At 39.4% G+C, this 13050-nt stretch overlaps 1 pseudogene; it reads right to left on the reverse strand.

The window, feature by feature from the left end:
• Positions 1–2945: 2945 nt before the first annotated feature.
• Positions 2946–5634, reverse strand: LOC103350763 (E3 ubiquitin-protein ligase RING2 pseudogene; annotated as a pseudogene).
• Positions 5635–13050: the final 7416 nt, after the last annotated feature.

The following is a 13050-nucleotide window of genomic DNA, read 5'->3' on the forward strand; positions in this document are numbered from 1 at the left end:
CAGAATCTATTTTTGAACCAGGTCTCAGGTAACTTTTATGCTTATTAAAATCTGAGAAGCACTGAACTACAGTGCACCCTCCAAAATCCCTCTGTTTTGCTCTCGTCTGAACTGGCTTCACATACAGTATTCATCAGCGACTTCATCAGTGATGAAAGAGAGGTGTAGGGAATTAATGTCTGTTGGGCAGCTACTTTGAAATACAGACAGAATTATCTTTCCTCCTTCTTCTCCCACACCTGGATTCTCTGTTGTAATCAGGCTCATAGTTAGGAGAGTTACTGACGCACAAAAATTTCTAAATCACTGTGATTACTGCTTAGCCATATTTTCATAGTAGCTCTGACTCTCAGGGAAGTAGCAGTTAGAGTGCTTGTTACTGGTTGTATTCCTACCCATGGCCACACTCCAGGCTGCATTACAATTTGGGGCAGGTACAGGAGTGATTGGGATGAAGCAGAGTGTGACATCTCTTTCTATTTATAATGCTTCATGTATTTCACACACTAATGAATGACCTTACTAACTGCTAATGCATGCCACAAAGCATTAATTTGATTCAGTTTTTACTGAGTACTGATGGATCCTGTCAGGAATTGGATGAGAAGATGAGAGTAGACATTCTCTAACTAGATTTATTAAAAGGACAGTATCTTTAGTCCCATAAAATGAGTTGACATGTGGCATTGAATTCATTGCTGTTATCTGTCTTAGGCCTTTTTTTTTTTCTGAAAAGAATAATGAAGGCTAAACTTTACTAGAAATATGGCTCAATCTTAGTCTCACAAATGTGTTGCTGGACCAGAAGGAATGTAATTGTTTTATTGGAATGACTTTGGTTTGTGGAAATATAATTAATTGAAGAGAGCTTATGCCACCAAAAACTTTCATTTAGCTTTTGAAAATGTAACAAAACCTGTTAATAAAGTATACAAAAATAAATCATAGGTTGGAATATAAGAGATTAAGAAAAAATGAAACAGCTTCTCATTAAATATGATGGATAGCATACATACATTCTCTGCCACCTCCACTGAAAGCTCCCAAAAGAATAATTTGGAGACTGAAAATCACAAATCCCAAAGACAAAAAGACCATGAGAGGGGGGAAAAATACAGCAAAATTTGGACGTGAGAAACAGATTGTTATGGTTAATTATTGCCATGTAATTAACTATGCTGCAGGTTAATGGATTAAAACAACTATTTTATATTTTATTGTATCTCACAGTTTTTATGGCCAAAAATTTTGTCCGAGTTCATCTGGGCCATTTTTCTATTCCATATGGCATTGACAGTTGTCACTCTGGTATTTTTCTGTCTGCCTGACTGTCTGGAGTATCCAACAGGGCTTTTCTCACATACCTTAGCAAAGGCAGCTGGAAGCCTGGGTTCAGCTAGAACCTTCTCCATTTGTATCAGTCAGGATTTTCTATGTTGCCTCTCCTTCAGGCTGGTTGGACTACTTACTGGCAGCCCAGAAATCATATAAGGAGTATACCAGAGACAGGATGTGGAGGCTGTCACTCTGTTAAGGCATGCATCTGACAATTGGCTCAGCTCCGTTTCTAGCATATATTATTATTCAAGTAGTAATCTCAGTAGAAAAAAAGAATGGGATAAAAAATTTAAATCATCTTTATCTGTGAAGAAGAGGAATAGCAACACAATTAGAAAACTGGAAGGGCAATAAGAAATCCAACACAATGCTTACCTGAATCCTGCCCTCGAAAGTCTTATGAATTTCACAAAGTTCTAAAAAGAGAGGCAGGTATAAGTAGGGCTAAAACCATATGGTTTGTTGAACAGATAAACATTCCCTGACCTTCTTCCACTGCTTGCTGAGCCCTTTGTCCATGCTGATAGGAAATTATGAGTAAGGCAGTAAAGGAGATGAAAAATACTAGAGAGATTCAAAGAAAACTAGAAATAAGTCCAAGAATTTGTCCATCTAGATAATATGATAAACAGAGAAAACAGAGGAGAATAAGTAATTGAAGACATAAATTAAGCAAATATCCCAGGGCAGTGACGGATAGGGACCACAGAACAAAAGATGAGAACAGGAGCCACCTCATGGTACATCATCATGAAATTTCAGAACACTGAGAACAAAGAGAGAACTTCCAAAAACTCCCAAGAAGGAAAAAAATTGTCTATGATTCCGAATTGCACACGAACAGTTCTTCTCATGAACAAAAATTGGGTGATGGAAGATGGTATAGTAGCACATTCAAAATTCTTACTGAAACAATTTGCAACCTGGAATTCTAAACTTGGCTAAGTTATCATTCAAGTGGTAGAAACTGGCATATTGATTCTAGCTGAGATGGAATGTATTCGTGACCCCTACCAATTGTGAGTGATCATTTCTCTTTATTATGCATTCCAGTCTCAATTAGCTTCTACAGTTCTCAAAGGACATGATTTTAATTTTTAGTTGTCCTGCTTAATTCCTGCATAAAGTATGCATTTATAAAATGCATTTTTTCAGTAAATGAATTCTACTGTATTTTAAATCATGATGATTTGAGTTGCTAAATATGAGTGTAAATTTCATATAAAAAGTAACTTATTTATTTAATTTCCATTTCTTGATACTGTACCAAGTGTCAGATTTTTTCCATGAGTTTGTCTATTTAAAAGAAAGAAATATCTTGTAATTCCCTCCTTTGGTCCACTAGTCTAAAGGATTTCATTGGTTGTATATATTTTTTTCTCTATCAAATACCTATAATTTTTTGCAAAGGATTACATATCCAATGACTTCTCTAATGATGCATACTCCCATACTGACAGATAAAAACACATACATTCTCTAAGCATAAAGCTTGTATTAATAAACAACTTTCTGCTTAAAGACAAATTTTCAATTAATAATCACAATGGGATTTTAGTTGTTTATGCAATCACTAATCTAATATGTCACCAATAAAATCTAAGCAGTTTTATCACAAAACCAGGGTTATATTCAGTGGACATGCATTAATAATCTATACAACTTAACATTACACCAGAAAAAGAATTGAATATAAAAGTTCCCTTGATTTTTGGTAGTTTTCAAATTTCATGGCACATTACCAAAAAAACTGTAAAAACAGGTTTTATATATTTTCAATAAAATGGTAAAAAATTGAATAAGCCTTTAAGTTTTCATACTGGGCTGAAGATGGAACACATTCTGTCACACCAGACAGGTGATTCTTCGCAGCGACCAGACAGCCTTAGGAACAGTGGTGCTGGAGGTCTGTGTCCTGTCAGACACCCTTTGGGTTGATGTGTCTTCATGAACACTATGATAATACGAACTCAGAAACGTGCCTAGAGTCAGGGCAGGGATGGACATGAACACACAAGTCAATCTGATGTCTGACCTGTGAGAATCACGCTGTATGGACACCCAACAATAAGCTCCGTAACAAAGCTGAAGCAGAACAAAAGGACTGACCGGCTGACACTGCTGCAGAATTACCTGCCTCTGCATATCCAGCACAGGGCTCCCGCTCCATGAACCTGCTTCGACGGTGTATTAGCAGAGCACCAGATTTATACGCTGAAACGGCAGCCCAAAATGCTAAACACACTTCTCAAAGAGAAGCACACTCCGACTGTTAGTTCTATGTGCCATGTTATTCTTAAAACTCACGTGGCTACAGGTAAGAAAACAATTAGGGAAGCTTTCAACGTATCTTGTACTTTCCATCAAGGCTAAAGTGCAAAATATCTCCACATCTCTGGTATTTTAACAGGAAAAACATCAAACATACATAATAAAAGAACTGAAGTGACAGAATACCAAAAAAAAATCTTAAATAAACACTTGAAGACTACATATTACTACCAATTTAATTTGTCTTTCTTCAGTGAAATCTGTCATTGAACCAAGTTCTCATAGAACCTAAGATTTTGTTTGATTCTCTTCCCCAGGACCAGAAATTCCAAAATATAAGGGGGAAAAATAACATTGCATTACAATGGACAGTAAGTTCATAAAGAACATCTTTTTAAAATGAATTATGGAAGAAAATACCATGAAAATAATAATCCTATGAGAATTGTTTTTAAGCACAGTAAATTTGAGCCTTGGTCTTCATGAAGATTCTCTAGTTTATATAGAAAACTATAAATATACAAGACTTCGGGGGAAAAAGTCAGAATACATATTATTTAACATTCTATAGGCCTAAGAAACTTGTGAAAGGAGTGGGGAAAAGAAGACCAACTGAATCTGAAGAATACAGAAAACTATCAAACTTCCTGGGTAAAAAAGTTGCTCCAAAATGGAACCACGCTCTGTGAAAGCACACAACTTAGATGTCTTTTTAAAAGAAAAAGTACTGAATAATGGCAGTCCCTTCCAAAAGGAAATCTTAAATTAAGGGGGAAAGATTCTCCCAGTGTAAGCGAGTCTGGCTCAGAAAGGAAACTGAACAATCCAATATCTGTCCTCAGAAGCAATGATGGTACAGCTTTAATATGAAAGAACTGGGCTATAAAAAAGTTCCGTCTCGGAATTGGTTTTAAAAGCTCATTTGTGCTCCTTTGTGGGTGCATAATAAAGTTCCATGGGCTTGTTCACTTTCCAGTACTTCTCGCTGACCAATTCCAGAGAAAAAGAGCCATTTAAGACAGTGAACTGGCCACTGGCTGTTGCGATGTAGATGGTATACTGCTTCTCACTGGCTGTATCCAGGTTCATCTGGTTTGATTCTCCTTTGCTTCGAAGTTCTTCTAAAGCTAACCTTACAGCCAGATACTTGGATAAGTGATCAACAGTGGCATTACCTGAAGTTTTTATGTGTCTTGTCTGTGCACTGTCATCCTTTTCCATAAGCGTGGGATGAGGCCTGAACACTAGCTCGATTTCACTAGCCCCATCCAGCACTGGATCGATGGCCACTGATGCATTGTTGTTATCCAGCTCGAGGCCAGAATCATCAGAGGTTTTGGTCCGTTTGTTACTAGGGCCTGCTTCCTGGTTGCTGTGGGTGGATGCGTTACTGCAGTGCGAACTGTCGCCGTTATCTTCTGCTCCGCTACCATTTTCGATCTGCTGTTTCTTGCCTCGCTGTAATCTGTTCATGGCCTGGATCTTCAGTCCCTCCTCGATGCTGTGACTCAGGGCTTGCTGATTGTTGTGCTTGTTGATCCTGGCTAAGACTCTCTCCTGATGCGCTTCATATTCATCACGACTCGGATAAATTTTGCTGATGAGAGCATCAAAGTTCGGATCTGGCCTGAGTGATCTTTTGGAAACTAGCTTTTTCCGACAGATGGGACATTCTTTGTTGCCGCTTCTCAGGGCCGTGATGATGCAGTCCGCGCAGAAACGGTGCAAGCACTCCTTGGTGGTCATGGTGTTCTTCAGCATGTCCAAACAGATCAGACACATCAACTCGCTATGGAGACTTCTGGGTGACACCACGATTTCCAAGCCATCTGTTATTGCCTCCTGAGGTGTTCGTTGTAGTTCATATAAACTGAGTTCCCATGTCTTGCTTAATGGCTGAGTTCCATTTGTCTGCACAGCCTGAGACATGGCGGCTCCCGCCCCCGCCCGGGCTCTGCGGGCCGCGGCCGCAGCGAGAATCGCGCCCCAGCCGCCGCGGCCGCCGGCGCCGCCGCACAATATGGCGAGCCTCCATTGGTTGTATATTTAAAAGAGGAGTAGAATGTAAAGCCGAGATTACTACAAAAAATATTTTCACAGCCACTTATTATGACATTGACCTGATTAGACTGAATACTGATAAATTAAGGAGAAAAACTAAATTTTCCTCTATTGTAATAATTATCCAAACCAGCAATCAGGGGCTTAGTTACTCCTAGTATCATTGTTGGTAATAAAATGTTTACTTCCACCAGTGAACAGGAATGGTAATAAATAACATGCTGGTTGGTTGACTGTGCAGAAAGGTGGCTCTGGACTCTGAATAATGGCTCCCAAAGAACTCTGGGATCTGTGTGAAGATCTAGATAGAAATCAGAAAAGACCTTTGTTCTAGAATAGTCAAGAACAGCAGATACCAAGAGAGCTAGGAAAATGAAAATTGTCTTGAATTAAATGTTGAAATATTTTGGTACTTGAAAGATAATATGGACTTCAGAATGATAGAAAGGAAACCTGAGCTCAGGGGCTGAGGAGACGTAGTCAGGATGGATATAGGAATCTACACCTATCTATTTTTATTCTGCACACACCAACAGCAACTGTGTATACTCTCTTCTGCTGGCAGCAAAACTATGTATTCTTTTCTTTTTTGTTTTTAAGAAGAGTGATTTGAAGTGTTTGGATGTTTGACTTTCCACTGACATAACTGTAGGGAATATGAGAATTTCATAGCACTAGCAAGAGACCCAAAGAGAGCCTTCTATACCTCTCATATCTTGATTAACTTGTAGTTGTATTGTGCAGTCTTTTAATACTGGTGTCCCCAAAGGCAATGCCAAGGTTGTTTGCCAGCACTGAATTTTCACCCATGGACTAATCACTGACAAATGTGGTATGCTGGGAACTGCCCAAGTACAGAAGCTACAACATGTGGGACCACAAAGGCCTTTGCGGTTGAGATGCTAACAGTCTTCTCTCTTCCTATAATCTTGGGATCTGCCTTCCTCTAATCCCTGGAAGGTGTAGCCCCATATATCATGTGAATTCATTCTCTATACCATAGCTGATTGGAGCAGCATTGGATGTATGACCTACACTAAACCTGGAATTGTGGATCCTAAGAGATTGAAACAATCAATGATAGTCACTCGTCTCATGAGCTCAGGCAAACCTCTGAGTCGTGGCCTTATTTGTTACATGTAATCACAGAGAAAGAGGGAATAGAGGAAAGAGGTAAGGGCCAAGCTAATACATATGTGGCTGCTGTGTGATGGAAAAGTGTCATAGTGACATAGTCTTTTCAAGTCTAGTTCTTGTTCACACAAGGCCTGAATTTCCTTAGCTACTTTGAGGGTATAAACTTAAAATACCCACTACTTCCCATAGCTTGAGTAGGATTCTTCCCTTAAACAGTCAATTCATATTCATTATTCCATTTGATTTTTCTAACCTAGCAATAACATTGACTCACTTGCAGACCAGTTAAGATAATATATAGATAATATATAGAATGTCTTCAATCTATTGCAATCACACAGTCTTAATTACTTGAACTTTTATCGGTCTCCTTGAGAAGGTCATGAAGTATCTGAATTTTAAAACAAAGAATCTACCCAAATTTACTTCACAGACTAGGTGGCCAATTGCTTGCGGATGTTGAGTGTTGATTGAAATTTAGTAAATTTGGCTTGTGAGAGACATGTTTGGCTTGATGCCCAAAGACAAAAATCTTTCTAACTAATGACATATGTTTTCAAAAATTCCTCTCTGTGGTTTGTACATGAAAAGAATTAAGTATGTTTGCTACAATGGGAACATTCTGTTATTCCCTCTTTTTCCAATGTTAGGGATATCAGGTTCTTTCTAACTCATGGAGGGGTTAGTTTGAGGGTCATCAACTTACCTCTCCACTCCAGAGGGTTGAGGGCCAACCTGGGCCTGAGCGGAGAGCATTGGTTCATTTGGATTCCAAGTGTGTGCCGGGCATATGGTGGGATTTGCAGCTCTTAGAACATCTGGATGAACACGTATCACTATAAATTTAGTTATTTGGGTAAAATATCTTTAGAAAATAAACTTCTTTAGAGCTAATTTTCCCATTTCCAAATTAAAATAAATATTGCCTAGACAGTAACACAGTATAATATTCATTTCATTAAGCTACCTATTTATCGAATTTCCCAAGAGACTTCTTTCTTGCTTTTCTGTAATACGTTATAACATTACCATAATGGCACTTTATTATTTCTTATTTTCCACATGTGTTGCTCTGATAATTGGAAAAAGTAAAAAAAATCAACTATTAAAATGACTGACCTTTACATTTGGAAAGCTAATTTGTTTGATATAAATACAGGAACTCTCATCAGGTTTCTTAAAACACATAGAACTAATGGTCAGTTTAATTTTTTATTAAAGGAAATTACTTCCTTAATCAAAATAGTCACACGGTATCTTTGTTTAGTTCTTTTTCTTTATGTTACTAATTCGTTTATGCCTCTGCCTCCTCAAATTTAACAGGTTTTTAATGCTTATTTTTTCATCTGAGAATTTAAAGATTTTAGCTATGAGCAGTGATCAGTGTCCAGAAAATTAACAGCAGCTGGGTCAGACTAGATACAGGATGGAGCCCAAGGTCATCCCAGACTGACAAGTGGGGAAGAACAACCTTGTGCCTTCAGAGGGCTTGTTCTTTCCATTTCCTCCTCCTCCCCACTCCTTTTAAAAACACCAATTATATCAATTTGTACATTTAAAAAGCCAGGGATGGGGGTTGGGCATTTGGTTCAGCCCTTAGCTTGCTGCTTGGGACACCTACATCCCATATTAGAGTGCCTGATTTGAGTCCAGGCTCCTCCTCCTTCTTTTTTTTAGATATTTATTTATTTATTTATTTGAAAGTCAGAGTTACACAGAGAGAGAAGGAGAGGCAGAGAGTCAGAGAGAGAGGTCTTCACTCCCCAATTGGCCGCAATGACCGGAGCCGCGCCAATCCGAAGCCAGGAGCCAGGAGCTTCCTCTGGGACTCCCGCGTGGGTGCAGAGGCCCAAAGAATTGGAACATCTTATACTGCTTTCACAGGCCATAGCAGAGAGCTGGATTAGAAGTGGGGCAGCCGGGACTTGAACTGGTGCCCATATGGGATGCCAGCACTGCAGGCGATGGCTTTACCCACCACGCCACAGCACTGGCCCCCAGGCTCCTTCTAATGTATATTCTAGGAGTCAGTAAAACTTGGCTTAAGTCCTTGGTTCCCTGCCACCCATGTGAGAGACCCATACTGAGTTCTGGGATCCTGACTTGGGCCTGACCCAACCCTGGCTCTGTTGTGAGTATTTGGGGAATGAGCCAGTCGATGGAAGATAACTCTGTCTCTCTGATGAACCAGAAGTTTTTAAAAGTTAAAAAAAAAGAAAAGGAGTATTAAAAACAAGACAGAGAGGCTGATATTGTGGTATAGTGGGTTAAGCCTTACATGCAATGCCGACATCCCATATAGGTGTAGGTTCGAGTCCCAGCTGCTCTGTTTTTGTTCCAGCTCCCTACTAAAGTCCTGAGAAAGCAGCAGAAGATGGCTCAAGTGCTTGGGCCCCTGTCACCCACCTGGGAGACCTGAATGGAGTTCCAGGCTCCAAACTTTGATCTGGTCCAGCTCTGGCTGTTGAAGTCATTTGGGGAGTGGACCAGCAGGTGGAAGAACTCTCTAACTCTTCGATAAATAGATAGATAGATAGATAGATAGATAGATAGAGATCTTTAAGGGGAAAAAAGGAGACAGAAAACAGCAATAGTGCCCAGGAACTTTCCTGAAGCATTTCTTTTATTTCAGCCTCTCAGGTAACTGCCTTATTGAGTTTTCAGCATAGTCCTTGGTCTTTTTGATGAGAGGTTAAAACATTCATACACAAAGGGACAGCCAGTGCAGCAGAAGGGACTTCTTCATCTCTTCTGGCTGTGTCTTGAGCAATTGAGTGCTCCAGAAGGCCAGTGTCTCTCCTCAGTGGCACAAGTAGAGGACTAGAGGATTCCCAGGGCTATTTCCAACAAATTTAACATCTCTCTTTACCTTAAACGTTTCGTCTATTAAAAGACTGGCTTCCCAGATTACATCATTTGAAAGACAGTCCTTCTCTTCTTCTAACCCTGTCTCCTGCCCCGTCCTGTCCATCCAGCCTCACGCCCTCCGCCCTAGGGAACCCATGGGCCATCGTAAGTGCACTGCCCATGTCCCCTACTCCTCATCTGGTTGTGTTTGTCTCGTTCTTGTTTAAGTAACACTGTTATGGGGCTGCCTTGGGCTTGGTTCTTTCCACTGGCAGGCTAATGACTTATGGGACAGTGAGACAAAAGTAGGGATAGTAAAGCGAAGTTTATTAAAGCACATTCCAAGGGAATGAGCCAATTGAGAAAAAACATGGCCTCCTTTCTTCCTGAGTGAGGCTAAAGTATGAGGGATGTTGATGTGACGTGGCCATCATGCTCATAATTGGCATTTTTGATTGACTTCTCTTCTGGAAGTTGCGTGTCTTTGGACTCTTTGCTCTGCCCACTTCCCAGTATGCATTGGGAATGCCCACTAGGGATGGGGGAGGGAAAACCACATGCTAATTGTATGATAATGATCATATAATGAAGCAAGGTCACTCTAATGTCAATCTGAGTTTCGTTCCACATGCACCATGAACTAGACTTTTCTGGTTTGGCTGAGTTCCCATTTTATCAGAACAATTAAACCAGAAGCTAAACCATGAAGTGGGTGGTCTTGGTGGGCTGGGGCAGATAGCAGAGTCACTGGTTTCTCCCCTGGAGGCGGGTTTGGTGGCCATTCCCTAGTCTCTCATGCCCAACTTTGTGCCTAACGACGCTGGCTTTTACTGTTACCACTTTCTCTGCAGTCCTTTCAGAGACAGCTGTTTCTCTTGTACTTCACATGAACTTCCGGTCCTTGAGGTGACTTGATGGCCTCTTACCTCCAAATTTCCCTCTCCTCTTCCTGATGAGCCTTTTGTTCTCTGGAAGCTCATGAATTCAGGGTTTACCATCACCCACCTCAAGGTGCCTTCGAGTTGTTCCTTCTCACTGCTTGGATGACTATAACAATAGTTCATTTCTTTCACTCTTTGATTTCTCTTGGCGCTGTGCTAACTTCTCAGTTCCTTGACTTTCTTATCCCCAAGAATCTCCTCTCTCCACCTTGCCCTGCCTTCTTAAAGTGTGTATTTAGTAATAGACAAGCCTATATTCCTGACAATTACCCCGTCTCCCACATCTCATTATTCTCCCAGCCTGCTAACTCCTAACTTTGAATACTCTCCCTGTGGTAATTCTACTTCTTAAAGACTTATTACGTATTGGCCCTCAAATGCTTTCTCTATTAATAACACTTTATTGTCTGCAGTCTTCTTTTTACAAACTTATATTCTAGGTTTGGGCATCCTACACATTGCTTCGCTAAACTCTTTAGCCTCTCTGCCTCCATGCATGTACCTGCAAACTGTAGCCCTGCTTAAGCCCAATTTTCTGCATATCCTGGCCTACAGCAGAGCATCTGACCATGATTGACTGGCCTTGGTTCAGATTTACAATCCCAGAATCCAAAATCAATGAGCACTGTCAGAAAAACCCTATTTCAGTTTTCTAATAAACTTGCTTTCATCCTCCCTGGATGACTATTTCACACCTCTTCTCCAGTCTCAAACATTGCTTATTCCCTCTTACTCTCAGCTGATGACTTGGTCTTGAATTTCATAGAGAAAAATAGACGCAGTCAACAAGAACTGTGTCATTATTCTACCTTCTACCTGTATTTTTAGCCACATCTTCTGCCTATCCTATTTTATTGCTCTTGGCTTGTGTTTGGGTCCATTAACTTTCCCAAATTGCGATTAGGTTTGCCAGTCCCATTTCTTTAGCACCTCTCTAAATGTTGGAGTACTCTAGAGTTGTTTTCAGCCCTCTGATTTGCCCTCGTTACATTTCCTGTTTAATCCCATGACTTTACATACCATCTATGTGCAGATAGCCCCTAAATTTTTACTGATACCGCTGCTGAGGTGTTATCCTGAAAAAATCATACATCTGATTGCTTCTTCAACCTTTTCATTTGGGTTTCTCTAACCTAACAAGGTTTCTCTTAATTCTCCATCAAAAAAATGAAAAATGAATGCAAAATTAACTCCTGTTTTTTCACAGTCCTTCCATCCAGCAGTAAATGGTGCTGTTGTCCACTCAATATATGTTTGGGCCCACAACATGTGAATTCTTCTTCAGTCCTCCCTCCCTCACTGCTTACACTGAATCTAACAGCAAATTCATTTGCCTTTGTTTGCAAATTGATTCCAAACCTGACTGCATTTCATCATTTCCAGAGCTACAAACTTTGTCACTATTAGAGGGTACTTCAAAGAGTTTGTGGGAAAATGGATTAAAAATTAGTTTCTTTTGGATACAAATTTCTTTTTTAAAATCCATGTAATGTTTTCTCACTGTATGCACTTTCTGCAAACTTTTTGAAGATCTCATGTATTTTACTTGGTGCACTTAGAAGTGCTTGAAATTGTTGTAATTCTTTGTTTACTCTCTGTTTTCCTATGTTAGAATGGAAGCTCTCTGAGGACAGAGACTTTGTCATGTTAATTGTTGTGTTCCAGGCATCATTGCCAACACATAGTAAGGGATCAATAAACAGTTTTGCTTGAATGATATTTTAGTGAGATCTTTCATTTAGTGTATGCATTGAGTTATATAGACCATATTGAAAATTTCCATTCCTAAAGTCCCAATAATCTGTCAAGTCTCAGTGCTAAAAAGCGAATCAGGCATCTGGTATCTAGTTATCCTCTGTAAACTGTTCATATAAAATGACTCTAAAAGATCATTTAAAAATATGTATCTATGTAAATACATATAAATTCACAATATATACTATAAGTGTGCATCTCTATACATACACATGCTCCTCAGGGAACTTTAAAAAGCTCATGGAAAATTTATATTATCTTTTAATTCCATTTTCCATGAACTTTTTGACCCCTTGTATGAAAGCATGCTATACTACTTACAAAAAGTGGTCATATTATTCATGCAGGTTTGGGGAGTACTTTTCTCCTTTCTTCTTTTTCATTTGCTTCTGCCTTCTCTATTTTGCCCCTACCCTTTACCATGTAATTCTCCAAATTCCAAAATAACAGTCTTCTGTGTTTTTATACATGCCACTATAATTAATAAAACAGTTAATATATTTATTCAAGCATATAATTATAGAAGACATCTTGTCATTGACTTTATTTTACAACATAGTATTATGTTATGCTTACATGTATGCATTTTACTATTCAGAATGATACTTTTATCAGTTTGACTCTAATGATTCCTCCATAAATTATAAGTGCTAATTCTTGCCATAAAAAATCCCACAAGAATTCATTGAAACACTGCAGT

Source organism: Oryctolagus cuniculus, chromosome 8 (assembly GCF_964237555.1).
Source record: "Oryctolagus cuniculus chromosome 8, mOryCun1.1, whole genome shotgun sequence".
In the NCBI taxonomy this organism is placed as follows: domain Eukaryota; kingdom Metazoa; phylum Chordata; class Mammalia; order Lagomorpha; family Leporidae; genus Oryctolagus; species Oryctolagus cuniculus.